Source organism: Phoca vitulina, unplaced genomic scaffold (genome assembly GCF_004348235.1).
Source record: "Phoca vitulina isolate PV1807 unplaced genomic scaffold, GSC_HSeal_1.0 scaffold24, whole genome shotgun sequence".
NCBI lineage: Eukaryota > Metazoa > Chordata > Mammalia > Carnivora > Phocidae > Phoca > Phoca vitulina.
In genome coordinates, this window is record NW_022589727.1 from 9,600,267 (window position 1) to 9,625,576 (window position 25,310).

Genomic DNA, 25,310 nt, shown 5'->3' on the forward strand with positions numbered 1-25,310 from the left:
ATTATATAATATTTGAGAAGCAGGGTTAAAATAGTTTTCCCGGAATTTTTATTTGCTCTGTGGGGAAGAATACTTGACCTGAATTCTGTTGATATTTTGTGAGCAAAATAATTGCTTTATGAGTTTGCATTCTTTCAGCATTAGTTAATGTGGCTGGGCTTTGAATATGAATTAATTCCAACTTGAGTTTTTGCAAGATATCTTTTTTAATGGATATTAAAAGTTTAAAACTTTTTCCATGATTTTTTTTTTTAACTTCTCTGGTTAGTTCCTTAAATATTTAATTTATCTCTGTCAGCAGAGAACATGATTAATAGTAGAAAATTACTTGTAAATGAGCCCTAAAGTGGTTTGCTTATTTAGCAACTATTCATCATATGGAAGATATTTTGCTACATACAGAGGCCATGAAACAAGTAAGGAGAGGGGAACCTCTCTTTACTAAGTGCTGGATTTACTTGGTTTTTTGCATATATGACTTTCTTTGTGGCAATATCACTGCTGAGCTAGTATCATTATTCTCACTTTACAGATGGATAAAACATAATATTTTTCCTCAAGAAACTCACATGCCATTAAAGATAAGTGAAATTAGCATGGTAAATGCTAATTTTAGCATGGAAATTATAAGGGTGTGATCAGATCGTTGTGAGAGCCAGGGGACAGTGCTCTTAATTCTGCCTAGGGAACCCAAGAGGGCTTCCCAGAGGAGGCACCATTAGATTTGGACCTTGGGAAATAAAGGAGATTTTGACAAACAAAAAAGCTAGAGGATGATATTCCAGACACATGGAGCATTCCCACACATGAAAGCTTCTTGAGTATTAAAAACTGCAGTCTCCTGTGAGGGAACAAAGATTGTGGGGAAGACCTAAAAAGAGAAAGGATTGGACACGAAGGTTTAAACTAGATTGTGTAGGGGCTTTCTATGGTGTTATTTGGACTTTAAACACATGCCAGAGAGGAGTGAGAAGGAGAGTGAAATGCCTTATTTTTAGGAGGCTTCAGAAGCCTACGGACAAGGAAGTGTTGAGGAGACACTGGGGCAAATGTGAGGTCCTGATTCAGCAAGGAATTCCTCTCCTTACTACCTGTCATTTCAAACTTGCTATTTATTTTTGTTTGTTTGTTTAAAGATTTTATTTATTTATTTGACAGAGAGAGACCCAGCGAGAGAGGGAACACAAGCAAGGGGAGTGGGCGAGGGAGAAGCAGGCTTCCCGCCGAGCAGGGAGTCAGATGCGGGGCTCAATCCCAGGACCCTGGGATCATGACCCGAGCCGAAGGCAGACGCTTAACAACTGAGCCACCCAGGCGCCCCTCAAACTTTCTATTTAAATGAGGTGAGATGTAAAGCTGAGCCTATGCCAAAAAGTGATTATGAAGATGAATCTGCTACAAAAGAATCGTATGGTTACAGGGCATTTCTGAGTTAAACACGACAGTCTCGGGAATGCCGACTCCTCTGTGCCACAACATTAGCTCAGCTAATTAGGAATCGAAGCTTAATGTTTTTCTATAGTTTTAGCTTATGGAATTATATACAAAGATTATTATTCTGTCTTAAAAGTCTTTTAATCTTTTTCTATCTTTTTATGATGTCTCAAAAAACTGACATTACAGTTTTCATCCATGATTTTATTTTTTTAAAACTTAAATTGAGAATATGGTTACTTCTGTATAAAATTTTTCCTTGGTGTATATGTTTTCCTTATATAATGGTGTATCAATTTATATCTGTGTAGTGATGCATAGAACATCATTTTGCTGGCCCCTCATAATACTCTGAAGCATGTAGATCAAATGGTTTCCTTCTTCTATGCCTGGGGAATATCAAGCTGAAAAACCTTTATTCCTTTTGGGTGCTATCTATGGGGTTGTCTTTTTTTTTTTTTTTTTTTCCCTAATTCATTCCACTTTACTATTTGATTTTCTGGCTTCATTGAGCATTCTCCCACATTCTTATAGAAATGATTTCTTTTTAAGTTTTTAGGTACATCTTTGGCTTAGGATGTTATTAGTTTCTGGATAAATGTCAGGATATGAGTAGGTGGTTTGAATTCAGACAGAGAAATTCACATAATATGTTTATACACTTTTTGGTGCCAAAGTCAGAGGAACATATGGTTTACTGAGCTCTCCATGAATACAGCATTTATGTTAATATTTATTTTAAAATGGATTATTTTTAGGCTTAGTAGATAAATGAAAAGTCTGACATTCGGCTTATGCCAAATGTATTCATTTTTATAATTTATTTCTCATAATCGATTCATTCTTTGTCTTGTCTTTTCTCTTTAACCACTTTAAAACCCACTAGTTACCCTGAAACAACCATATTGTGTGTATTGGTGAAATTTAGCCATAGTTACAAATTTATTAGAAATTAGATAACGTAATAACTTGACAAACTGGACTATGCTTCCTAAAGAGATTTATGATGTTTGACATGACTCATGTAGTAAATACAGTGAGACCAGTGGCCTCAAGAACCACATTTTTCTCTCAGTAACTCAGCACTTTGGGAAAGTGGGGTTTCTGCAGAGCTGAGTATTTTGGGTGGCTAAATATTAAATCATTAAAAATGATTTTACTTTTGTTTCTCATGTCATTTATTTCTCTTTCATTTCATTCTAAACTTTCAGTGCATCTTCATTTCATGACAAAAGTCTTCTGATCATAAATTTAACCATGGATTTAGTTACGAATCTTCACTAAGGATGGGCAGTTCTGATATTAGAGCCTCAGCTACAAACATAGTTACCACAGAACAGGTGATTTAACAGGCGATCCTATAAAGTCTGTCTTAGAGAAAACCCCCAAGGCAGGTCAACCTGCTTTCTTGGTAATTGACCTCTTTCTCATAATGGTGAAAGGAGGCTGGATTTCTGATAGGCTTGCCAGCTAAGTTGATCTTTATTGATCCATTTTGCTCAAATGGATCAATCTCATAAATTTCTCACCCTCAGGAAGAAGCCCCATCTGTCCTGGGCTACCAGTGTTCTTTACCTTGTCAGCATTTTAAATTATTATTATTTGCTTCAACAACCCAATGGCTTCTAGATGTCTCTAGGACATGTCTGTATTTGTTCTCATTTACACCCTGTTGATGGGATATATGAAGGACCACCTCTCACTGTTTTAGGAGTTTATGCAAACATATTTTCTAAGAGCCCTTACCTACGATCTTTCATCAGGAAGAAAATGAGGTTTATATAGATCAAAAACCAAGTCCCATTTCTTTCTAAGTTCTTTTTTTAATGTTTTGCCTTGAACACAAATAAGATCAAAATAACACTTTAAATGATACAATTAGGTTGAAAGCCCAGTGATCTTCCTACATTAAGATCAAACTTCTCATTAAATCACTTCTCTAGTAACATTCCATGTTTTTATTTTTCTTGGTTTTGGTGCTCATTTTGATACATAAGGAAACATAATAGCGCAGTCTGGTCCTGATACTCAAGGACACGCAGAGAACTCCAACCCATGAGGGTGCCTGGGTGGCTCAGTTAAGTGTCTGCCTTCTGCTCAGGTCATGATCCCAAGGTCCTGGGATGGAGCCCCTCGTCATAGGGCTCAGTGCTTCTCCCTTTCCCTCTGCCGTTCCCCCTGCTTATGCACTCTCTCCCTCGCTCTGTGAAATAAATGAATGAAAATCTTAAAAAACAAAAAACAAAAAAAACTGCAGCACATGGCACAAACGGTCACCTTTTTCACATCTGAGGTTTGTGTTTTGTCTTCTCCCAAGTCTTCTAGGAACATTTAAGTGCGATTTAATAGAAGTCCTTGTTCTGAGTTCTGGAAAGAGGGCAGAGAGCAAATGTACAAAAAGATCATAGCTGTAACTATAAACTTAAGTAATAAAATAGGTAGATGTAAGTGAAAAGTTTATCTGAATCCCAAAGGCATTGTGATTTGCATCAAAAAACAGCAATTAAAGCTTTTTCCTATGCCAGCGTCTTTCCTATTGGTTATTTATGCTCCATGATTAATTTCAGGTGAGGGAACCTGAGAAGTTAGAGGCAGAAGGTAGGCTTTCATTCAAGCTTTAGAAAACAAAGAGTCCAGGGGTGCCTGGGTGGCTCAGGTCATGATCCAGGCTCCTGGGATCCAGCCCCGCATCGGGCTCCCTGCTCCGCGGGAAGCCTGCTTCTCCCTCTCCCACTCCCCCTGCTTGTGTTCCCTCTCTCGCTGTCTCTCTCTCTGTCAAATAAATAAATAAAAATCTTAAAAAAAAAAAAAAGGGCTCTCACCTTTGTTTACTAAAAAAAAAAGAAAACAAAGAGTCCAGAGAATGAGAAGCAGTGGGATATTTTAAATACACCTGTGTGGCATTTACACAGTCACTATACTTGGGGGTTGCTAATACACAGCTTTACAGAACAAGAGCCTCTTTTTCAAGTTATTAAATTTTCATTTTTACTATGGGACATATTAGACTCATTTTAAAAAGTTAGAGCTCCAGGGAACCTTGCAGACCACTTAGTTCAATAAATTTATTTTATAAAAGAAGCAGACCTGGAAAAATTAATTTTGTTTTAGATTTTCTTCGTCTCTTCCACCTTCCTTTCTTCAGTGATTTTTCCATATTTCTCTAGAAGGGGAATTTCTCTTTAAAAAGAAAAAAAAGACCAATATAGTACAAAGAGTTTTGCTCCTTTTTTATTTCAGGGTAATGTTCTGAGTAATGAAAATCAGAATGCTTCATAAATTTCAGCTTTTAATGCCATCATACATCCATAACATGCAAGAATTTGAATACAGCTTTAGGTGGGGAACTCAGAAGGTCACAGTAGTTTAATTCAATTTCATTTTTCTCTCATTTATGATTGCCTGTGAAGCAAGTTTCAGAAGCCCAACGAAGCTGTCAAGCTTTGTACAGTCTCCATGTGTGTGAGGAACATTTCCTTTCTAGGGAACTGCCCAGTTATTAGTGTATTTTCTTTAATTCTTTCTAAAGGATCTGCATGTGAGGTTTTTAAAATATGGAATCTTTTCTGTAGCTTTTTACATCAATTTCTTAAACTACTCTTTGATAATTTTTCTTCTAAGAACATTTGTTGAAACCATTTCAAATATCCAGATTCAGGTTTAAATTCCAAGTTCTTTAACATGCCAACTCTCAGCCCCACTCTATTTGGGAAATAAGCCAGGACGTATATAGGAATAACATCACACATAACTGTACTCATGTTTGTGTGTTCTCTTATCCCTTCATGTTGAATTCACACAAATTTTCTCATTTAATTTTTCCCCACACCTTAGTGAGGTACATACATCATTACTACTATTCGTGACTCAAAATGGCACAAAGAAGTGCGGCCCCCTCATTGTGACTCCTGTTTTCTTTTTAGCTACATGAGATTTTGAGGATTTAGAGGTCTGTGAAAGTAAAGCAGGACTCATCATCCTCTAAACACACCCTAAATCTTTCCACCCACTCGTCTTTGCCCAGTCTGCTCGTCCTCTCCAGTTCCAGTCCTGCGCTTATTTGTCTCCATCTCAAAGTGCGTCTGTTTAAGGAGCACCTTCTGGATCAAATCAGCCCACCAAATGAGTCCTTTTCTCTATGTAGTAACAACTCTCAGCCCGACATACTGTACTGCTTGATAAATACTCGGCTGACATCGCTCACAATGGCCTCCAGGTGTCTTTTGGAATATTGACTGTACAATTACAGATCACTCTGTAGGATTAAAACAGCTTTGGCTTTTCATCATTTTGAGCCTCAAAGATATACCTACTAATATACGGGGATGAGGTTATGCACTAAATAAATATCCATATGTGGCTTGATGTAGCATGGCAAAAAGTTCGGTTTTAGGGAAGGAAAGAGCCTTTTAATGAGATGCCTTCTAACACAGTAGGGATGCTCAGGCCTGAGAATGGTAATAGGTAGTCAGAGCAGTAATCATTAGATTTAATACTACAATCTAAAATGTTGACTGACAGCCCAGCACGCATAGTTTTAGCACCAAATGGGGAAAATAAAAATACTTTTGAAATTTTTTTACCAAGCATGTAAGCTGGGGAGAGGGTGAAGAATGTTTCAACGTTTAGTCTTTGGGCACTGTTGCTTTTACTTGTTCAGTGAGAAAAAGAAGGCAGCTAGTAGGTTTCTGACAAAGCAATTATAGCAAGACACAGATGCTGGGAGCTGACCTGACATCTGCCTCTGGATAGTTGTCATAGCAGCAGGCTGAATAGAGCAGCTTCCTAGGAGTGCTGCTGTAGGCTCTGGAGGAAGTCCCGCCCTAAATGGACCACATTAAAACAATATACAAGGATGTTTATCACTCCTTAGCGGTGGCCATCTTTCTCCTTTATTTGGTGTTTATCTAATTTTTAAGTACTCATTTCATAAGAAGTCCATGTGTAAAGGCAATGACAATCACAGGCCTTGGGGTGATTTGCAGCACCATCCACCATAAGTAGATCCCATGTATCTAGGGTGTTGTTCCTTGGGGAGAAGGTATTTTAAAGTGTTGCTAACAAAAGAAATGTTTAGATGCTGAACTGGATGTAGCTTTTTTTTTTTTTTTTTTAAGCTCTGTATGCTGTATCCATACTCAGCACATTTTTGTCCTTAATTACTCTTTGATGACTCACAAATGTATGCATGCACCCCTTCATCTTTGTCTTATCCACAAAAGATAGCCACTTAAAGTTATATATAAAAGATGTAAACATATATAAATATATCTACATAAAGAAGAGGGTATCTGTTAACGTTAAAAAGAAGGCTCTGGGATTATTTAGTGGGGTACTCATTTGAGTTTTGAAAATGTTACTTTTGGTTTAGTAGGCTAGAGTTGGCATTAATGTGGACATGTCTTTCTAAAACCGAAGTCTTAATAATAACGTTAAGTTGTATATCATTAGATGATCGTATTTTATAAATAGTTATAATTGTTCATGCATAATCTCGAAACACTCAGATAAACTATTGATAACTACGTAACTTTCAGCAAAAAAAGGATATCTATTCCAACGATAAGTAAGATCTATGATAATCTTGGATGATTCTGCCTAAAACAAAAAAGAATAAAAATCCTAATCCTATGTATGATCAATAGAGAACCTGCATATTCTAAACCATGACCTAAAAAATTTCTAAATATTTTCCAAACAATGGCCTTATGTAGCTATGGAATAGGCATCATAAAAAGATCATAAAAATTTAGTATAACCATAAACATGAGAGTGCTTTTTTCTCTTTCTCAGTCAATGTATATTTCCACCTTTAGGAGGAATTGAATAATTGCATTTTTTTCACTCAATGTTTTGACCCGATAAAAATATAAGCAATGCTATTGGCAAAAGAAAAATAGAACTATAATCTGAACAGTAATATTTTGGTTTTGCGTAAAGCTTGAAAAAAATGAATATAATATATTGACTCTATAGTAATTTCAAACCAGCATTTCAGAAGTTACAAAATAATGCATATACAAGAAGCTAAAAAGAATATAAACTAAATTGAAGAGTTAGAGTCAAAATTGCATTTTGTCTCTGTTATGAATCAGGTTGGAAATTGGGGGAGTTTTCCAAAAAAGCTTGGAAGCACAATTTGTTTGGACACAGAATATGTAGACATTAAAATATAGTTTTTTACTGTAATGAACCAACTTTTAAAATGTATTTAAAAGCATAAAATATATTCACCTCAATGGCACAAAAATTAAAGATATATGTAATCCAAATGTACATACATTTGAATCCATATATATATGAAGAGAGACTCTTCTGTATTACTCCCCTGGGGAAAAGTTAAGTGACATTTGTCTGCTCTCGCCTGCAAGACTAGGTACTAGATATGAAAGTATCCAAGCAGTCCACGTTCAGAGACGAGGAAACCTGATGAACTTTTTTCTCCTCAGAAATAATTTGAATTAGGAATTGTCAAAGTATTTCATTCATTAAGTACTTGGTAAAACATCAGACCAAAAGCTTAACTTTATTCTTAAGGTTAGAAGTGACCCAGGAGAGAGGGACCTGGCATTCAGTGACTGTTGAAAGCAAATGAAGGAGGAGAGTGCCAGTTGGGAGATCGAACACCCAGAAATGTCTTACTTGAAAGTGTTAGAAAATGTAGTTAGAGATGGTTTGAGCAAAGGGAATTGATAAGCTCAGGCAACTAAAAATTCTAGCAATAGGGTCAGCTTTATATGGGGTTGACTATCTTATAGATAAATAGGATCTCCCTGGGATCTCTGCCCCATCTTTGTTTCTATTCTTGGACAAGTTATTCCTCATGGTAGCAATATGGCAGCAGGAGGTCCAGTTTTCCATCTTCCCATGGACTGTGATTGGATTACACATGCATCCCTGAAGCACATGCTGAGGCCCAGAGAACAGAATGATGCATAGGTTGCATGTTCAGTTTTGGATCCATGGGCGCAGTCAGCTCTGCAAAGCACATGGAATAAGAGCGGGAGAGCAAAAATCAGAAGCAGTTACTAAAAGGGGGAGGGGGAGAGGATAAATGCTGACAAGTCAAAGAAAAACAATATTCACTGGAGTGGGCTGTGTTAGTTTCCTAGGATTGCCATCCCAAAGTACTACTAACTCAGTGGCTTAAATCAAGAGAAATTTATTTTCTCACATCTCTGGAGGCTGGACGTTCAAAATCAAGGTACTGCAAGGGCCACATTCCCTCCAAAGCATCTAGAGGAGGATCCTTCCTTTCCTCTTCCAGCTTCTGGTAACCCCAGGCATCCCTTGGCTTGTGGTAGCAATCACTGTCTCCATCTTCATAGGGGCATCTTTCCTCTCTGTCTGCATCTCTTATTTTCTCATAAAGACATCAGTCATATTGGATCAGGTCCCATCCTACTTCAGTCTAGTCTCAACTAGATTATACCTGCAAAGACCCGATTTCCAAATAAGGTCACATTTGCAGGTATCAGGGATTAGGATTCAACATATGTTGTTTTGTTTTGTTTAAAGATTTTATTTATTTGACAGAGAGAGAGAGAGCAAGCACAAGCAGAGGGAGTGGAAGGCAGAGGGAGAGGGACAAGCAGACCCCCTGCTGAGCAGGGAGCCTGATGTGGGGCTGGATCCCAGGACCCTGGGATCATGACCTGAGCCGAAGGCAGAGATTTAACCGACTGAGCCACCCAGGCAGTCCTAAACATATGTTTTTGAGGGGCACAATTCAACCTGTAACAGTCCACCCCCTGCCCTCCTCACGAAATTCATGTCTTTTCCACTTGCAAAATGCAGTCACCCATCCCAACTTCATCAGATGTCTTAACCCATTCCAGGATCAATCCTAAATCCAAAATCTCCCCTAAATAGAATGAACTCAGCAAGTCTCAAATCTTCTAAATCTGGTATGGGTGAAACTCTGAGTATGGTCCATCTTGGGGCAAAATTCCTCTCCTCCGGCAGACTTGGGAAACCTGGAAAACAAGTTAGATGTTCCCAAAATACAATGATGGGACAGGCGTAGGATAGCCATTCCCATCCCAAGACGGAGGGATAGGAAAGGAAAAAGGGATCACAGATCCTGAGTAAGTCCAAACCCAGCAGGGTAAATTCCATTATATTTCAGGGCCTGAGAATAGCCATCTTTGGTGCAATGCTCTGTCCTCCCTGCCCAGCCAGGCAGCAGCCCCAGGTTCCCTGCTCTCATAGCCCAGGGACATCTGGTAAGCTGGCTTCATCAGCTCCGCCCTCTCAGGTCTCTGCCTCTTTCCTTTGCCCTACAAATCCTTCTTCTTTCGTTCTATCCCATTTCAAGCTTGCAATTTCTCTGCCAGCATAACATTTTTAATACATTTGTCAGTCTTCCGTGGTTGTTGAGGTGATCCACATTATTTGACGTGAGGGTTCTTCACACACCCTTCCTAGATAACCTCGTTTCTATCCCTAGCCTCTCCTGACATGGTTGATTGGACTTAGAAGTCACACTTAAAATCTTTAGCATAGGGTGGCCCAGCCATACCCTTTCTTCAAAGCATGCTGTCTATAAAATTTTCCAAATCAAGTGCTGATTCCTTTGTGTTAGCAAATTCAACCTGCAACATGGATTAACTCCAATTTTTGCATTTTTTGAAGAATGTGTGTATGTCTATTAGGTGGTATTATACCTAAGAAGAATTAACCAACAGAACTATTGAAGGCATAGAACTTAAAGTACACCTATAAATGGAAATATATTACTACCTCCAGTGCTATTTAAATGGGAAAAATTTACAAATTATCTTTGGGTTTTACTTATTTAAAGATGTAAGGTAGGGCTAATATTTCCATTTATTTGCTTGTTTTTTTAAAATTACATGAGTTTTATTATCAGGAGATTGGCCCAGATTCCCTCTCTCTCTCTCCTACATAGTATAAATATAGTAAACTCTTATACAAAATAAAATTTTGTATCAAAATATGAAGAAATGCTAAAAATCTTAAATCAGTGATAGGTATGGAGAGGATAAACATTTGAAATAAAATTCAAAAGAAAGGTGAATATAGATAGCCCTATTGCCTATTGATAGATGCTTTGCTCGCTCATGAATGTAGCAAATATATATACTCTGTTAGGTTGCCACAGTCAAAACAATAAAAGTACTTTATATACCTCATGTCCCCACATCCAGATAATCTTTCTTTAAAAATATTAAATTTTGTATTTTTCCTAAGCATTTTTTTTTAAATGCTGCAGCTCAATGCTTTGTATTTATTTATTCATTTTCAGTTCAGACTATGGCCAGAGGAAGGGGTTTTCAGCCTTAAAAGAATCAGGGTAAAAAGTAACTCTTACTGCCCACTGATATAAGTACATTTTGCTTAGTTGTAATAATTGTTAAGTATAAGATGGGAATACTGTGTAGATTTACATTGTTTTTCTGCTTTAGAGACAAAGCTGTTAGAGAACCCAGTGATTCATGCATATAGACCGTGTACATTTCCCCTAATCAAGGCCATCTATAATTAGACTAGTAATAAGTGCTTCTTAATGATTAGGAGGAAACCAATTATTAATGAGCTGTCTCTTAAAAAGTACTGTCCATTCATTAGCTGTAAAGTGCTGACCAAGCTTTAAATGTATACATTCTGTTCTAAAAAATTAAACTAAAATTAACATATATATATACACGTATATATATAGCGCCATCTTTTGTTTCTTGTTTACCTCGTTGCTCTTTTCTGAATATTGAAAGCACCATAGAAAATTTGACAGTGATTTATTAATTATAGAAATGCCCACTCAAGACAGGTTCTGAAAAGTTGTGTGTATCTTTGTATGAAGGCAAGCACCCCACAGCCCACATTCACCCCTGCACAGCACTGAGGCGATAAAACATCCCGGCTGCCTGGCCTCAAATATCTTCCCTTAATCCCTTCCTGAGCAACCCCCTCAGGAGGAGGAAAGGATCTGGTCTCTGTCTTTGTGACACACCAGGGTCCCATGTTCTTCGGACCTCAGACATGAAGTAAATGCAACGGATGCTGTTGTATCAGGTAGCTCGAAAGCCTCAGTCCGTGAAGCACAGATAGGGAACCTGGAGCTGAGTTCTGGCTGTGGCCACAGGGCCCAATTCATCTTAACAACTGATTAGGTCTAATAGGTATTTCCAGGAATAATTCAGTAGAGCCCTGCATTGTTAACTCATGACTTGCTTCAACAGGTCAGGAAAACACTGCTTCAGTATTCTAAAAAAATTAAATTAAATTAAAATGAATTGAATAATTTCTCAATACAGTAAATATATATATATCTCAAGATATATATATATCTCGAAAGTATATAGGAGGATGGCAAATGGGAGCAGACCATGGAAGTGTTTATTTGGCCTAAATGTTGCTGGAAAATGTTTGCATTTGAACCCTTTTCAGGGGGGCATGTGCTCTGGACTTTACCACTGTCCACAACTTCTCATTGTCCTATAGTCAGACCCCTTGTCTCATGTACGTACTTCTCTGGGTACTTAGAAGCGGTTGAGTGAACCACCCATAGCGTATCAAGACTTTTGATTTACCTCATAATAGCTGAGTCTTTTATCACCTGAATATATCTGCCAACAGTTTTGCTTTAAAAATTAAAGCTTTGCTAATCCTCTGAACAAAAGAATTAGGATGAGAAATAAGATAGCCTGTAGATGTTTTACCCATTCCAACTTACACGAATACGCAAATACTAACTCCTTTCCACATTCTGATAGTAGAATAGAAAATACTGTTAAAAGAGTAGAATAAGAAAGCTATTTAGATTTGATTCTTCTCTTTTTCCATATTTTAGCATGGAAGAATATGTGGTTTTGCCCTTGAGATGATACTTGCTGTATTAGAAATAATACATATATCAGTAAGAATACATGAAGGACATATGAATATATATCAGCAAGAATATACGAATATAGATTTATATATTCAACTCAAGCTGAATTATGAACCTTGTTCTTAACCAACCACTGAATTAAGGCTTACTTCCTTTTTAAAATTCTAACTAGCTGTGTGATTTCTGTGAGCTACTTGGAACCAACAACCTTGCTTGCTACAAAACATGAAGGAGAAACAACTGGGCAGATTTTTTTTTCCACCCAAAATGAATCTATCTATTCATTTTGAACTGAGTTACCTGTTGTTCCTGGTAAGTTCAGAGGGAAAATAAGCCTCTGGGTCCCCAAATAGGTAAACACATTATTTATGTTTGGTCATAGCAAAGACATGTTTAGTTAAAAAAAAAAAAAAAATGGGGCCAGAGTCCTTAAGCTAGAATTAAAAGACATTTATAAAGCAGAAAAACAACTAAATTAATTCATTTAAAATGAAGGATTCCTGGGATAAAGCATCTTGAAAGCCCATAGCTCATGAAGCATTTTAAAGCCATGGAAGGAGTGAGGCTTAACAGCCTTCGTTAAGCAAGCCCCAAAAGACACACATCTTAGAATGAAGCCCTCATTTTTATTTTTATTTTATTATTATTATTATTTTTAATTTATTTCTTTGACAGAGAGATAGCACAAGTAGGCAGAGCGGCAGGCAGAGGGAAAGGGAGAAGCAGGCTCCCTGCCGAGCAGGGAGCCCGATGCGGGGCCCGATCCCAGGACCCTGGGATCACGACCTGAGCCGAAGGCAGCCGCCCAACCAACTGAGCCACCCAGGCGCCCCAAAGCCCTCATTTTTAATTAGCCCTTCTACAGAGTTTGAGATGATCATATTGTTCTTTAGGTGGTGGTGGTATTAAACACCTATACAGCGTTTTATTCTACAGTCCTCAAAAAGCTGTACAAAGATTAATATGACCCTATTTAGATGGCTTCCACAGGGCAGGTAGAACTGTGCACCTTTGTTCATCCAAACACACTTGGAGACGAACGGGCTGAGGGCTGGGCCAGCATTTGACTGCAACTCTGGATGAGCCACTGACAGGAAAGGGAATGTTCTTACCAGCTCTTCACTCCTTTACACACAGGACTCTATCCTATCTTCCCTTTGCCAGGGAAGGCCCACAAAGGAGGGAGAAGGCGGAGGAAAGAAAGTTGTAGTTCATTTGCATTATTTAGGCTTCTGGAAATTAAAAGTATTAATCACCTTGCTGATTTTGCACTGAAATGAAAAAACTGCTTATCAGCAAATCCAGCCTCCTGCACAGTGCCTGGGTTAAAACAAACAGCAAATCCCATCAAAGGGAAATTTTGAAGTGAAGATAATGCTGAATTCATGATGAAATAGCCTTGTGCGGTTCCATTATTTTTCACTTTGCTTAATTTTATTTTAAAGGCTATTTTAGAATTAAAATGCCCCTTCCTTAATAACTGAATGTCGTTTGTCCTTGAAGCTATAGTTGAGGGCAGTTACAAATTTTAAAAGATGAAAAAAAACCAAGTTTGAATTTTTGCCTATAAACATCTGAAGATATACCTAAAAATATATTTAGTATGAGGCATACCAAAAAAAAAATCATATTTAGTGTTCATCAGAGTAAGTATTGTTTATTAAGTAAACAGATGAAAATAAAATTAAAAAAAAATTTTTTTTTAATTTTATATATTTGAGAGAGAGAGAGCACAAGGAGGGGGAACAGCAGAGGGAGAGGGAGAAGCAGGTTCCCCACCGAGCAGGGAGCCCCATGCAGGGTTCAATCCCAGGACCCTGGGATCATGACCTGAGCCAAAGGCAGATGCTTAGCCAACTGAGCCACCCAGGCGCCCCCAAAATAGAACATTTTTTATTTGAAGAATTTCTCAATTCTGCTGTCACATTGTTTCACATTTAAATAGATAAGCATGGAATATTAAAATGATAGCGCTAGCCATATTTCTTTTTTGCCTTTTGTGTCTTAATTGCCTAACATTAACTTATCCTGTGGAACACTGAGTGGGTACGATCTGCTTTGGATACGACTTTTCTACCAGCTGTGAAAGAGCTCCGATCAGTATTTGACAGCTTAAGCCTGATAAAGATCATTCCCTGTGAATGAACAAATGAATATTACTCTTTGTCTCTTCTGGTGAAACATCCCCAGTTCCTTTAAGTTCATTCTAAAGTTTTGAGATCTTCCAGCAGCCTGGTTTTTCTTGCCTGGACAGGTTCAGTCTATCCTGGCTCACAGTGTGGCCATCAGGAAGGTCTGACTTGCTCAGCATAGTTCATTGGGTAAGCCCGCAAACTCTGGAGTCAAGAGTGCCTGGGTTTAGACCTCAGTTTCAATACTTACAGCTGTGTGAACTTGGATATGTCACTTGGAAACCTTTGTGTCTCTGTTTTTCCAGTATGTAAAATGTAAGTTTAATAATATATAATTCATTGGGATGTCATGTGGATTAAGATAATATGACAGTCAAATAGCACAGTTCCTGGAATACAGTCAATGCCCTGTAAGTATTAGCTGGTAATATATTTAGCTCTCCTTCTCTCTCTCTCTCTCTTTAGTGTCATTCTTTATTCAAGGAATAATTAAATGCAGGCAGCTCAGCATTCTAGGATTTATAGACTTTTATCAATGCAACTTAAGATGGCATTAGATAATTTTTGTCTAATTCATCCATACATTAGATCCCCTGTCATATGCATTCTAATATTAATTGTTCTCTTTTGTTATACTTCAGTCAATTATAATCAGTAATTCTTAAGTATTACCTGTTTCCCCTGCTCCTGTGTAAGTTCATGGGAAGCGGGCATTCATTCTGTATCACTTATTACAACTGCAGTGTCTTGCACATTGTGTGCCCTCAGCAAATATTCACAAATGTTTTAAGGTACTTATAACTATACATTGTTTCAGAGATGCTAATGTTACAACATTGCCTCCTCACTTTATGTGTAGAGATAATATTTTGGACTTAAGTTTAAGGTCTACTTTCAGCCCTGTTGAGTTCATTGTATAAAATATCAGCCTGTAATGAAGTTATTCAAATCCTGTTGCTGTTAACTTTGCATATTGTTTACTCTTTGTCCTCCTTCCCATCCTGCATCCTGTTTCTTGTTATCACCCAAGTTGTTCAGTATTCTATCAATACACTGACGTGTCTCAGTTTAAACTTTGAATGGCACAGGCTAAGAGCACAACTCTGTGGCATGCCTTCTAAAAACCTCTTTTCTAGCTGCTCTAATCCATTCACCTGTCTTTGGATGTGGTCATTCTGTTAGATGTGAACCATCCTCATGGTGCTCTCTTTCAGCACACCCTCCTCATGGTGCTCTCTTTCAGCACACCCTGCTTTATTTTGTCACGTGTTTTGTTCTGTGTCTAGAAAATCATGATCTGCATTTTTAAGTTTTTTTTTTTTCACAAGGAAAATGGGGTAAGTTTAGCATGAGTTGTTTCTTGCCATTTTTAACCAGTTTTAAAATATTTGTCAACTTTAATGACTTATATTGCCCTTACAATAGAGACAGTGTGATCTTTCTACTCACATATTTTAAATTTTCCTTTTCTATTAAACAAAACTTTCAGATAGTTTGCCATCTGATGTATTCAAACCATTTCAATGACAAGAATCTGAGATTAAAAGATATACTTAATGTAGCTATCCAACTCCTAAACATATTGCATTACATCCTGAAGTTTTCCTGCCTGTAGTCTTATATATATTAGTTTGAAAGTATACATGTCTTTTGACACGGCAAAGTAAATCCTTGCCTTTATCTCTGCTTCCTTCCAAAACCCCACTAAAATAATTGTAAGTGGAATATAAAGAAGTTAGTCCTACAAGGAGATACAGAAGGGGGAGGATTCAGAAAAGGAAAATGGAAATCTGACATGCAAATGATAGCAGGGAGATACCAATAAGAAGCCATTCAATCCGTGTAGACCATGAAAGTCTGAGAATTAAGGGCACCAGGTATTACAGAAAGTGGAGAAGCATGAATATGAAAATAGAAGAATTGGCTCAGTAGACCTGAGAAGTTATTAGACCCTTGGTCCCCTCCCCAATTCTGTATTACCATGGAATCTCTTACTCTGATCCCCCAAGGAGGAGATGAGAGGTTTATCCTGCAGAGAAATAAAGGTAAAAGGCTCTGAGCCCCGGCAAGCCAGGTATAATCGCAGGAACAATATACTGAAAATGGGCAGAATAAATTCTTCAATCTGAAGGCTCTGTATCTCTGCTAAAGGCCTTTTCACATTTTAGCTCCAAGAATGGAGATAGCCTAAAAATTTCTTCCATTCAGAAAATGAGAAATCTTCTCTCAAAAATTGAGGATCCAGAGAGGAAGAGAACTATGAATCCTGGCACTCAAATTTCAGAAGCAAAGCAAAGAACAGAAGAAAATTTTGAAGCAAAACATAACCCATATTCTCAGATTTTTTTAAAAGGTTTTTCCTTGAAATAAATGAATACATGAAAAAGAACAATAAACAAAATCAAACTCTTGGAACATGAAAAAATATATATGATAGTCAAAATTGTTTGAAGGATTGGAAGATCATTTTTTAAATTTTTTTATTAACATATAATGTATTATTTGTTTCAGGGGTACAGTTCTGTGATTCATCAGTCTTACACAATTCACAGCACTCACCATAGTACATGCCCTCCCCAATGTCCATCACCGAGCCACCCCATCCCTCCCACCCCCCTCCACTCCAGCAACCCTCATTTTGTTTCCTGAGATTAAGAGTCTCTTTTGGTGTGTCTCCCTCTCTGGTTTCATCTTGTTTCATTTTTCCCTCCCTTCCTCTATGATCCTCTGTCTTATTTCTCAAATTCCTCATATCAGTGAGTTCATATGATACTTGTCTTTCTCTGACTGACTTATTTCGCTTGGCATAATACCCTCTAGTTCCATTCATGTTGTTGGAAATGGCAAGATTTCATTTTTGATGGCTGCATAATATTCCATTTTACGTATGTATGTGTATGAGTATATAAATATATATATATACCACATCTTCTTTATCCATTCATCTGTTGATGGACATCTAGGCTCTTTCCATAGTTTGGCTATTGTGGACATTGCTGCTATAAACATTGGGGTGCACGTACCCCTTCGGATCACTACATTTGTATCTATGGGGTAAATACCCAGTAGTGTAATTGCTGGGTCGTAGGGTAGCTCTATTTTCATCTTTTTGAAGAACCTCCATACTGTTTTCCAGAGTGGCTGCACCAGCTTGCATTCCCACCAACAGTGTAAGAGGGTTCCCCTTTCTCCACATCCTTGCCAACATCTGTCATAGGATTGGAAGGTCATTTGGGAAATTATGCAGAAATTTTAAAAAATTAGACACAGAATGGAAAATTAAAAAGAAAGTTTTTTAAAAAGGAGGATCAGTCTAGGAGGGACAACATCTGGCTAATTAGAGTCAATAGAGAAAATATGAAGAAATTAAAAAAAAAAAAACCTTTCAGAACGAAATAACATGCATCACCAGAACAAAAGCCCATAAAGTTATCAGGACAGTAAACACAAACAAAGATCTGAGTCAGTCACATTACCATGAAATTTTCAGAACACACAAGATGAAGAGAAAATCTTAAATACTCAGGGAGGGAGAAAAAAAAAGTCACATATAAAAAATTAGAAAGCCAAAGGACATCACCCAGCAAAAACTGTCCTCAACACTAAAATATATGGGACTAAAACCTGGAAAATTCTACAGACAATTCTATATCCAGCAAAATTATCAATCAAATATAAGGGTAAAAGTAATTTAAAATAATTTTCTGGTATATATCTTCTAATAATCTTTCTCAGAAAGTTATTGGAAAATATTCTCCCCTGAAACAATAACATAAACCAAGGAAGAAGTCACTGAATCTGAGAAGAGGAGACCCAAAATAGAAGGGGGAGAGGAGGTTGGAAGAATATCTGGAGTGATGTTATGGAGGAAGCCTTGGAGAAGAATCTTTCCAGATTAGAATAAGAAGATAGAATTCCAGGAGAGAAGTGTCCAGGAGAAATACAGAACTGATGAGACAATGGATGGATTTGATGATATGGAAAATGTTCTAAGGGGTTTTATATTTGTGTTCGAGAATTTGGGGAAAATTACTGTTAGTGGCTTAGAATACTAGCCAATTAGAAATAGTGGCTTGGAATACAAACAGCAGCAAAGAAAAAAAAATTACTAACAAGGAAATACAAATTAGGTAAGACAGTGTATTCATTGCTCACTGGTTGGCTCAATAACGAATACCACTGTGTCATTCTGGGACACAGCAGGGCACATAAAGCATATTCGAAAGAATATTTTTTCTAAAGATTTTATTTATTTATTTATTTATTTATTTATTTATTTATTTATTTATTTGACAGAGAGAGAGAGTGTGCACAAGCAGGGGGAGTAGGAGGGAGAGGGAGAAGCAGACTCCCTGCTGAGCAGAGAGCCCCAAGCAGGGCTTGATCCCAGGACCCGGAGATCATGACCTGAGCAGAAGGCAGACAGCTTAATGGACTGAGCCACCCAGGTGCCTCCGAAAGAATACTGAAGACTGTTTAACAATGGGACTATTTACGTACGTGTGGGATGGCCTAAGGAAATGCAGAAGAGGAGGCGAAGCGAGACTAGCAAGTGAGAGAAGCCTGGAGGAGCAAAGGAAGGGAACTCTTAGCAGAACCAGATAGGAACGGAAGCCCTGGCAGAGGGGCTGGTTGGTAGGATCCAGGTTCAGCAGAGGATGAAGACAGCTGCAGCAGAGCACGACAGGGCAGGAGAGGCTGCTGGGGGATGAAAACTCCAGGCACTCCCATCTCTCCATCTCTGAATCCTGCCTAGGCTTCCCCTTGACCAAATCCTAGCAGCTGGAAAGCAAGGAAGCTAACTAACTTCATAGTGAAGTTAGCTGAGCGAAATAAGTCAAACAGAGAAAGACATGTATCATATGACCTCACTGATATGAGGAATTCTTAATCTCAGGAAACAAACTGAGGGCTGCTGGAGTGGGGGGTGGGGTGGGAGGGATGGGGTGACTGGGTGATAGACACTGGGGAGGGTCAGTGCTCTGGTAAGCGCTATGAATTGTGCAAGACTGTTGAATCTCAGATCTGTACCTCTGAAACAAATAATGCAATATCTGAAACAAATAATGCAATATATGTTAAGAAAAAAAAAAGAAGAAGATAGCAGGAGGGGAAGAATGAAGAGGGGGAATCTGAGGGGTAGACAAACCATGAGAGACGATGGACTCTGAAAAACAAACTGAGGGTTCTAGAGGGGAGGGGGGTGGGAGGATGGGTTAGCCTGGTGATGGGTATTAAAGAGGGCACGTTCTGCATGGATCACTGGGTGTTATATGCAAACAATGCATCATGGAACACTACATCAAAAACTAATGATGTAATGTATGGGGATTAACATAACAATAAAAAAATTAAAAAAAAATGGTGATGCCAGAGTCACTGAATCATAATGCTTTTATATTAATGTGAAATTAACTTTTAAAGGGAACATGCATGAGACAACATGAACTGAAAATAATCTAGTGATGAATTTAACACACACTGTTTAAGCCTGACTACATATGGGTGTGTGTTTATATATATCCATAAACAAAATACTATGCTTTTTGTTAATGTTCCTCTCCTGAATAGTACTGTGTGTCTCTCTGTCAAATAAATAAGTAAAATCTTTAAAAAAAAAAAATTCATTTTATCTGAAATAAGTATTGCTACCCCAGCTTTCTTTTGACATCATTTGAATAATGTTTCTCTTTCTTGTTTCTTAACGTAGACATTTATCACTGTGAATTTCCCTCTTAGAACTACTTTTGCTGCATCCCATGTTTCGGTATGTTGTATTTCCATTTTTATTTGTCTCAAGGTATTTTTTTTATTATTATGTTAATCACCATACATTACATCTTGGCTCTTTCCACAGTTTGGCTATTGTGGACATTGCTGCTATAAACATCGGGGAGCACGTACCCCTTCGGATCCCTACTTTTGTATCTTTGGGGTAAATACCCAGTAGTGCAATGCCTGGATCATATGGTAGCTCTATTTTCAACTTTTTGAGGAACCTCCATACTGTTTTCCAGAGTGGCTGCACCAGCTTGCATTCCCACCAACAGTGTAGGAGGGTTCCCCCTTCTCCGCATCCCCGCCAACATCTGTCATTTCCTGACTTGTTAATTTTAGCCATTCTGACTGGTGTGAGGTGGTATCTCATTGAGGTTTTGATTTGGATTTCCCTGATGCCGAGCTATGTTGAGCACTTTTTCATGTGTCTGTTGGCCATTTGGATGTCTTCTTTGGAAAAATGTCTGTTCGTGTCTTCTGCCCATTTCTTGATTGGATTATTTGTTCTTTGGGTGTTGAGTTTGATAAGTTCTTTATAGATTTTGGATACTAGCCCTTTATTTGATATGTCATTTGCAAATATCTTCTCCCATTCTGTTGGTTGTCTTTTGCTTTTGTTGACTGTTTCCTTTGCTTTGCAAAAGCTTTTTATCTTGATGAAGTCCCAATAGTTCATTTTTGGCATCACCATTTTGATGGCTTTTCTAATTACTTTAGTTTGACTATTTCATAATTAATATACCTGAAATACCAAAATGGATGGGTAATTTTTACACCCAGATTAAATTAAATTATAATAACCTGTAAGCTTTTATTCCAATATGTAGGAATTAAGATCTCAATTATGTGGCTCTTTCAAGATACACAATTCAGATGGAATTATGTTTACTATATGATTGAACATAATGTTCATCAAAAGTAGCCATGAAGGAATCTATTATGTAGAGTGACATTAAGAAGGGATTGTTCTTCATTCTGCTCATTCATCCATGCTGACACACCTGTTTCTAATTTTGAAATCATCTATGATTATTTCCCAACATCAGTGTTGAAATAACATCATTAGTCAAGTTTCTCTATTTGCTCAAAATGAAAAGATGAAAATCGTGTGCTGTGGCTAGTTTTTGGGTTTTTTTTTTTAACTTTAATTGTATTTTCAAGTCTCTGTTTTCCAGTTGAGTCTAATTTTTTTAAGCCAGTGATGAAAACTCCCAGGATCATACTGAGAAGATTTTGGGTGACTGCCATCTGGGATAAACAAATAGTATCTGAGGGGTCCCTTTTAAAGTACTCAGCCTGAGTTTTGTTGATCTATGTTTATGTAGCCATTTGTGACAAGGAATTTAACCACAATTTTAACATAAATTGTAGCTTAATCTTGTACTTTGGGAAAACTGGTGTTTTCCTAAAATGAAATGAAAAAAAATGAAAAGAAAGTTTGTTACTCTTAATGTATCTTTTAAAGTGGCATGCGTTTTATCGCTTCTCGGCCTTTTGGCTAAGATCAAGTGTAAAGTGGCATGCGTTTTGTATTTAATTTGAAATAAAATGTTAGTCACAACAGCATTAATACCTCTTAGTTTATTTTAGCCAATAATATATAGATGTTATATGTGGACAAAATAAAATAAATATCAGACTAGAATTGATAACTGCCAGTAACTAGTTAAATCCCTTTATGAAGCTCCTTTATGTATCACAGACTTGACTACATTGTCGATAAAATAATACACCTCTTCAGGCTGTCCAACATTATACTCTAGATGGCCATTGCACAGAGTTAGGCTTAATCTTCTGACATCATCATGTTAATGGGATTTCTATATAGTGGCTAACAGTTAACTGCTCTGAAAAATTCTTTACTGCCTCCATTGTGCTTCTCAAAGTTTAACACTAAAAATATTTGTTCTGAATTTTGGTTGCAACTATAATATTTATTTGTTCTGAATTTTTATTACAGTTGTAATATTTTTATAGCTAAAGATTCTGACATAGCTATCATGTTTAGGTTCTTGCCTTGAGGGAAATTTCTAATTGTTAGAATATAATTGTCTGACATTCTTTTTGGACTTCCCATCTTCTGTAGAGCATTTGTTCAAGGTCTTTTGGTCTATAGCAGTCTGAGAATTAAACAACTCATTTACACACAATTGAGGTCTTTGTTCTCTTCTACAATATCTTTTAGTCTCTATTTGCTTTTCTTGCATTTTTTTCATAAAGATAATTGTATACAGGAAAAGAAGTAGAAGAATTTCAGACAAATAGGACTTGTTTCTTTTGTTTAAGGGTGGCTGGCAGATATATTAGAGATTTAGGGAGGAAAAAATATTTTGTTATCCTGGAATTTAGGTTAGTAAGGATGTGAAAAAGGAAAATACTATCTTTCTCAGTTCTTAGTTTGATGAAAGCCATATCTAAGCTTGCTTTATCTATATAACACTTTTTGATTTCACACAAAAAGCAAAAAAGAAAAAAACCTAAAAACTTTTAAGAAACTTTAAAAAAATCTTTTAAGAAAAAAATTTCATTTGTTATTCAACCTTAGATACATATGTTAAAATTTTGGAAACAAGATTAAAAATTAAATGACAAACCATCATCAGATATTACATATACAAACAAAACCTAACACCAGCAGAAATAAAGAAATAATAAAGATTAGAGCAGAAACAAATGATATAGAAACTAAAACAACAATAGAACAGATCAAAGAAACCAGGAGCTGATTCTTTGAAAAAATTAATTATGAGAAACTTTCTATATATTGATGCTCTTTTGGGACATTTAAATGGCTCAGAATATTACACTGTTAAGATTTTTTTTTTCCAGTTTAAGTTATGACAGAGTATAGAGTGTTATAAGAGGAAGTAATAGAAAATGTGACTGCCAAGATTGTTCTCCAACTCTGAAGAACTTTGGATGCCGGGAGCTTCTAGGTTTTGTTCTCCAAGAAAAAAGAAATCTCAAAGTCCTTAAAGAGAAAAGCAACATGATAAATAATTTTAAAAGACAGGTATTATGCTATGCAAAATAAGTCAATCAGAGAAAGACAGGTATCATATGATCTCACTGATATGTGGAATTTAAGAAACAAGGCAGAAGATCATAGGGGAAGGGAAGGAAAAATGAAACAAGATGAAACCAGAGAGGGAGACAAAACCATAAGAGACTCTTAATCTCAGGAAGCAAACTGAGGGTTGCTGGAGTGGAGGGGGGTTGGGGGGATGGGGTGGCTGGGTATGGACATTGGGGAGGGTATGTGTTGTGGTGAGTGCGGGGAGTTGTATAAGACTGATGAATCACAGACCTGTACCTCTGAAACAAATAATACATTATATGTTAAAAAAAAAAAAAAAGAAGAAGAAGAATATAGCAGGAAGGAAAGAATGAAGGGGGGGGAAATGGAGGGGGAGATGAACCATGAGAGACTATGGACTCTGAGAAACAAACTGAGGGTTCTGGGGTGGGGGGGTTGGGTTAGCCTGGTGATGGGTATTAAAGAGGCATATACTGCATGGAGCACTGGGTGTTATACGCAAACAATGAACCATGGAACACTACATCAAAAACTAATGATGTACTAGTTGAATTTAAATTAAATTAAAAAAAAAAAAGGTTTGAAAAGATGTGGACAAGATTTGAAGGGGAAAACACTAGCCAGAGGGTTATCACATTAGCCCAGAAGAGAGATTATGGGGCTCTGAATTATGTATTCTCAGTGGGGGCTTCTCAGACGTATGCCGATGAGGGTCATTTCCAAGATAGAGCTGAGGGGACTTAAGGTGTTGTTTGACTAAGAGAAGCCCAGTCTAAGAAAAGAAAAAAATCTTGGTGTGATGCATTAACTAGCACAAGATATATTGGTGATAGAACAGGTGTTGTTTTGTTTTTTAATTAAAAATTTTTATAAGAGGTATCTGGAGAAAAGAACACATAAATTTAATTTCAAAATATTAAATTTAACATACCTGAATTTTCTGTTACTCAGGGATGAGCCTCAGAGGAAAGGTTGATATTAGAAGTAAGAATCTGAGTGTGACACTTAGATAGGTAATATCCGACACCAGGCCTGCCATGGCATCACCAGGTAGAGCACTGCAACTGTCTTACCCAAAACAGAGTATTATGTGAAAGGGGACTAAGAAAAAAATAATCTAAGAGTGTTCTTTTTTTTTAATCAGTAGAGCCCAAATTGCAAATAAAGGTATGTTTTGAGTTGCTGTAAATGTAGATTTCGGTTTGTTTATTTATTTATTTATTTATTTATTTTAAAAGATTTTATTTACTTGAGAGAGTGAGAGATCACATGAGTGGGGGAAGGGGTAGAGGGAGAGGCAGAAGCCGAGTCCCCACTGAGCAGGGAGCCTGATGTGGGGCTCGATCCCAGGACCCCGGGATCATGACCTGAGCTGAAGGCAGACACTTAACCAACTGAGCCATCCATGTGCCCTAGATTTAAAAAATATTAAAAAAAAAATTCAGGAGAAACAAAAATATCATGATTAGGAAAAAATACTTTTTATCCCCAAAAATACATTAAAATTTAATGTTAAAGATACTGATTTGGTATTGCTTTGTTAAAATTGATTTTTCTGAGGCCAAAAATACTATGAAATCATATAAAAACACTAACCAAAAAATTTGTATCTGCAATCCAATTTTAGAACCTCAAAGGAACATTGCCTTTAAATTTTCATTTTGGTCATATTAACAAAGGAACTCAAAATTGAGTGTGAGAAACCTATAGAAAATGACATTTTTTTTTTAATTCAATTTTTTTGGTCGATAATTAAATGGCCCCGTGTTACACTTAAAGTTGAAATTTTTAAATGCTAAGTCTATACTTTCATTTTTGATAGTAAAACTTTAAGGCCATCAGGAAGAATTTTAGAGATGACTTTGCAATGTACTTGGTTACTTCTTGACAACCAGGTATCTATGCTTACTGGGTTAGGGACTGTATTTACTTTGTAGTTTTATTTAAGCCAATAGTTCTCAAATCTTCATTGTTTATGAAATCATGCCAGTGTGTAAAATAATGCTACAAGGGAGTTTGTTAATGTAATAACCTGTTCTTCTGAGAGTTTGATAAACATCTGGGTAACAGCTATCTT

The 25,310-nt window shown here is 37.0% G+C and overlaps 1 protein-coding gene across 10 annotated transcripts in view; it reads left to right on the forward strand.

The window, feature by feature from the left end:
* The window catches only part of NOL4 (nucleolar protein 4), a 410,686-nt gene that overhangs the window by 321,446 nt on the left and 63,930 nt on the right, over window positions 1–25,310 (forward strand). The window lies entirely within an intron of this gene.